The sequence below is a fragment of the Nomascus leucogenys genome, chromosome 10, assembly GCF_006542625.1.
Source record: "Nomascus leucogenys isolate Asia chromosome 10, Asia_NLE_v1, whole genome shotgun sequence".
NCBI lineage: Eukaryota > Metazoa > Chordata > Mammalia > Primates > Hylobatidae > Nomascus > Nomascus leucogenys.
The window spans coordinates 62,952,275-62,958,274 of NC_044390.1; positions in this window are offsets into that span (position 1 = coordinate 62,952,275).

The following is a 6,000-nucleotide window of genomic DNA, read 5'->3' on the forward strand; positions in this document are numbered from 1 at the left end:
ATCGTGCCATTGCACTCCAGCCTGGGCAACAAGAGAGAAACTCCATCTCAAAAAAAGAAAAAGAAAAAGAAAAGAAAACACCCGAAGCTGGTGATCAGCAGCTTCCCAATAAGATCTCAGGAGTTCAGCGAGTGGGCACAAGCATGTGCACTAAGAGGCAAAATAGCAGAGTTTAATTGGCACGTGACCTCCTGAGGAGATTCGGTGGGTAAGGGAAGAACGCCTCAAGTGAGCACGCGTACAACTCCAGCAAACACACTGTGCGTGCTCCCCACCCAGGCGCTAGCAGGCCACCGCCTAAGTGGACAGCCCACCCCAAGGGAGGAACTGGGGAGAAGGGACGCAAGACCCCAGAAGTGTGCCAACATATAAAACCCCAACTCAAAAGGTCAAACTGCACACTTGTCTTTCATGTCGCCCGCTTAGCCCTCTTCCAAGTGTACTTTCATTCCTTTTGTCCCTGCTATAAAGCTTTTTAATAAACTTTCTCTCCTGCTCCAAAGGAGAGCCTGTTGCCCAGGCTGCCTTGGTCTTTGCTTCTGCCTATTCCCCTCAGTCAAATTCTTTCTTCTTAGGAGACAAGAATTGAGGTTGCTGCAGACTCATACGGATTTGCTGCCAGTAACAGGGTTTGGGCTTGGGAGGTGTTAAAGAACACAGGAGGGGCCAGATGCGGTGGCTCACGCCTGTAATCCCAGCACTTTGGGAGGCCCAGGCGGGCGGATCACCAGGTCGAGAGATCGAGACCATCTGGCCAACATGGTGAAACCCCATCTCTACTAAAAATACAAAAATTAGCTGGGCGTGGTATCAGGTGTGTGTAATCCCAGCTACTCGGGAGGCTGAGGCAGGAGAATCACTTGAACCCGGGAGGCAGAGGTTGCTGTGAGCTGAGATTGTGCCACTGCACTCCAGCCTGGTGACAGAGACTCCGTCTCAAAGAAAAAAAAAAAACGCAGGAGGAGGGCTGAGTGTGATGGCTCTTTCGCCCAGGCTGCTGTGCAGTGGCGCCATCTCAGCTCACTGCAACCTCCGCTTCTTGGGTTCAAGCAGTCCTCCCACCTCAGCCTCCCAAGTGGGATTATAGGCACCCACCACCACATCCAGCTAATTTTTGTATTTTTAGTAGAGATGGGGTTTTGCCACTTTGGCCAGGCTGCTCTGACCTCAAGTGATCTTTCCACCTCGGCCTCCCAAACTTCTGGGATGACAGGCGTGAGCCACTGTGCCCAGCCAATAGCTTTCACATTACAAAAGCCCAAGCAGAAGCTGGCAAGCTGCCAACAAGTTGCACTAATTCATCAATAAATATTTACTGAGCTCCTTACTGCGTTTGCAAATTCCAAAGCAGAAGTTGGACAGACACCTAAAAGCCCGCCCTGTCCCTCACCAGAAGAGGACAAAAGGAAGCCGAGCAGGACAGGAGCCACTTAAGTCCCCTAAAGAAGGGGATTGCATACCCCAGCACCTCAGACAGTATCCAGTGCACAGCACATGTTCCTTATGGTTTGACTTGTGACAAGTCCCCGGCCAAGTTTCCTTGTTTTATTTTTTTGAGACAGAGACTCTGTCTGTCACCCAGGCTAGAGAGCAGTGGTGCGATCTCAGCCCACAACCTCAGCCTCCCAGGTTCAAGTGATTCTCTTGCCTCAGCTTCCCGAGTAGCTTGGACTACAGGCACCTGCCACCACTCTCTGCTAATTTTTGTATTTTTAGTAGAGACGGGGTCTCACCATGTTGGCCAGGCTGGTCTCGAACTCCTGACCTTAGGTTATCCTCCTGTCTCAGCCTCCCAAAGTGCTGCGATTACAGGCATGAGTCACTGCACCCAGCCTCCCTTGGCCAAGTTCATATGTTAAAGTCCTAGCCCCAAGTAGGGCCTCAGTCCATCACCCAGGCTGGAGTGCAGTGGCACAACCTCGGTTCACTGCATCCTCCACCTCCCGGGTTCAAGTGATTCTCCTGCCTCAGCCTCCTGAGTAGCTGAGATAACAGCAGCACACCACCATGCCTGGCTAATTTTTTTGTATGTTTAGTAGAGACGGGGTTTCACCATGTTGTCCAGGCTGGTCTGGAACTCCTGACCTCAAGTGATCCTCCCACCTTGGCCTTCCAAAGTGCGGGGATTACAGGCATGAGCCACCATGCCCAGCCCTGGTCAGTCTTGAGGTCTGTGTTGATGTTAAACACTGGTCAGCTGAGCTTGAATTACAATGGCAGGAGGGTATAATGAGGCATGTCCAGCCACCCAGTCCCATCCTGGGCTGAACTAGTGTTTCAGGTTTACTTTAGAATGCCCTTGGTCTAGAGGGAGGGTCCATTCAGTTACTTGGAGGACTGAGAATTTTATTTGTGGTTTACAGTAAGATAATTGCAGGTGTAACTGGTTAAGTCCAGGTTATACTGGAGTAGGGTGTATGGTGTCCCTAATTTACCATTATGATGGGTGACCACACAGACACCCAAGAAAGGAAAGCCACATGATGACAAAGGCTGAGATTAACTCTGGGCCTCCAGAACTAAGGGAGAATGGGCTGGGCGCGATGACTCACACCTGTAATCCCGGCAATTTGGGAGGCCGAGGCGGGTGGGTCACCTGAGGTCAGAAGTTTGAGGCCAGCCTGCCCAACATGGCGAAACCCCATCTCTACTAAAAACACAAAAATTAGCCGGGCATGATGGTGTATGCCTGTAATCACAGCTGCTTGGGAGAATTGCTTGAACAGGAGGCAGAGGCTGCAGTGAGCCAAGATCACTACAACCTGGGAGACAGAGTGAGACCCTGTCTCAAAAAAAAAAAAAAAAACTAAAGGAGAATGATTTTCTTTTGCTTTGAGGGACCCAGTTGTGTGTTACCTTCTTAGAGCAACCCGGGAAACACATACAGCGTCTAATGCATATTAATTGAATGGATTGTACAAACAGAACGAAAAGAGAACTCCATGGCTTAGCAGGAAAGCAGCTTAGAGACTAAAGGTTTCAGTGTCCCCAATTGGCACAGGGCCAGTAGTCCTGGAGATGATTTCATGGACATTGTCCCAGGAAGTAAAACTCTGGAAATACTTTCATTCATTCAACAGTATGGTCATGGGTCACTTAACAATAGGGATGTGTTCTGAGAAATGTATTATTAGGCAATTTCATGTTGTATGAACATCATAGAGTATATTTACACAAACCCAGATGGGGTGTGTGTGTGTATATATATATATTAAATTCATATTTTTATATGGAAAACCAAATCTCTCAGCACCATTATTGAATATCAGTCATCTCCTGTACTTCATCTGCAATGCCAATATGAAGTGCCAGAGATGGTTTCTATATATGCTCTATTATAATATTTTATTTGTTTATTTTTGAGACAGTCTTGCTCTGTCACTCAGGTTGGCGTGCAGTGGTGCAAACACAACTCACTGCAACCTCTGCCTCCTGGGCTCAAGAGATTGTTGTGCCTCAGCCATCTGAGTAGCTGGGATTTATAGGCATGCTCCACCATGCCTCGCTAATTTTTGTATTGTTAGTAGAGATGGGGTTCGCCATGTTTCCCAGGCTAGTCTCAAATTCCTGGCCTCAAGTGATCCGCCCTCCTCAGCCTCCCAAAGCGCTGGGATGACAGGCGTGAGCCACCGTGCCCCAGCCACATTTTAAAGAAAACAGGATATCAATTTATATCTCAAGGCAAAGAGAAAGAATGTAAGTTCTTTTGTTGTTTTTGAGACTGGTTCTCCCTCTGTTGCCCAGTCTGATCTCAAACACCTGATCTCAAGAGATCCTCCCACCTCCAGCCCCTAAAGTGTTGCGATTATAGGCGTGCTGGCCTACTTTCTCTTCTGGTTTTCTTTCTTTTCTTTTCTTTTTTCCTTTTTCTTTTGAGACGGAGTTTCGCTCGTTTTGCCCAGGCTGGAGTGCGATGGCATGATCTCGGCTCACCACCACCTCCGCCTCCCAGGTTCAAGTGATTCTCCTGCCTCAGCCCCCTGAGTAGCTGGGATTACAGTAGCCCACCACCACGCCCAGCTAATTTTGCATTTTTAGTAGAGACGGGGTGGGGAGGGGGGGGGCAGGGGGTGTTTCTCCATGTTGGTCAGGCAGGTCTGGAACTCCCAACCTCAGGTGATCAGCCCGCCTTGGCCTTCCAAAGTGCTGCAATTACAGGTGTGAGCCACCGTGCCCAGCCCTACTTTCTGTTTTTTATCTGGATTACTGAGTCCATTTACAGATAAAGCTGAGAAAGCACGTGGAGTTTCCAGGGCTGGCCTAAGCCTCACCTATATAAAAAGCAGGCACAGCTGGAAGGCAGAGCGCCTGGATCCCAGAAATCAAGCATCCCATTCCCAGGCTGAATCCCTGATCCCCTAGACGAGTGGCAAAGCCCAAGAGGGAAATGCTCAGGGACAGGCTGTCAAAAGCGCCCACACTCGGCCTGGGCTGCAAGGCACACTTTACTGTCAGTTCTGCTTGGCTCAGTCAGCAATGTGAGTCTTTTCTTGTCTAAATGCATGAAGAAATGAGGATAAAATTTGCCCCCTGTGGTAATAACCATTCATTCTAACCTTGTCAGTTATCTTCAAAATTGTAGCTATTACCGGTAACTACTTAGTTATCCCATGACCAAAGGTCAAGTGTTTTCTCCCCTTAGAAAGTAACCCTTGTGGGCCCGGCGCGGTGGCTCACATCTGTAATCCCAGCACTTTGGTAGACCGAGGCGGGTGGATCACCTGAGGTCGGGAGTTCAGGACCAGCCTGACCAACATGGAGAAACCTCGTCTCTACTAAAAATACAAAATTAGCCGGGCGTGGTGGCACATGCCTGTAATCCTAACTACTCGGTGGGCTGAGGCAGGAGAATCGCTTGAACCTGGGAGGCAGAGGTTGTGGTGAGCCGAGATCGTGCCATTGCACTTCAGCCTGGGCAACAAGAGCAAGACTCTCTCTCAAAAAAAAGAGAAGAAAGTAACCCTTGGACCTTCAAAAGCCAAAGAGGTCAGGGAGTTTAGTGCAAAAGAGAGCAGAGGATTAGACCCCACCCTCAACTCTTGGGGCTCCATGAGGAAGACAGAAGACCCCAAAAAGGAAGTCTGTGGTGCTTTGGCTGGGCTCCTCAAGGAGTCTCAGAATCATTAAAAGTCTCTTTTTTATTTTATTATATATATATTTTATTATACTTTAAGTTCTAGGGTACATGTGCACAATGTGCAGGTTTGTTACATATGTACACATGTGCCATGTTGGTGTGCTGCACCCATTAACTCATCTCTTTTAAATCTCTTCATGTGCTATTGAAGGAGACAAAAGGAAGAAAGAGTAGAGGTAGATGGGGAAACAAGTCTTTTTTTTCTTTTTTTGAGACAAGGTCTTGCTCTGTCGCTCAGGCTGGAGTGCAGTGGCACCATCGTGACTCACTGCAGCCTCTGTCTTCTGGACTCAAGTGATCTTCCCACCTCAGCCTCCAAAGTAGCTGGGACCACAGGCATACACCACCATGCCTGGCTATTTTCCACATTTTTAGAAGGCTTGGCGTGGTGGCTCATGCCTGTAATCCCAGCACTTTGGGAGGCCAGGACAGGTGGATCACCTGAGGTCAGGAGTTCGAGACCAGCCTGATCAACTTGGTGAAACCCCCATCTCTACTAAAAATGAAAAAATTAGCCGGACGTGGTGGCACACGCCTGTAATCCCAGCTACTCGGGAGGCTGAGGCAGGAGAATCGCTAGAATCTGGGTGGCAGAGGTTGCGGTGAGCCGAGATTGTGCCATTGTACTCCAGCCTGGGCAACAAGAGTGAAACTCTGTCTTGGAATAAATAAATAAATAAATTAAATAATAATAGATAAAATTTTGGCAGAGATGGCTCTTGCTATGTTGTCCAGGGTGCTCTTGAACTCCTGGCCTCAAGCGATCCTTCAGCCTCAGCCTCCCACAGTGCTGGGATTACAGGCATGAGCCACCACACCTGGCCCACCAATTTATTTTATAAAGCCAACTAGTTCACATACGT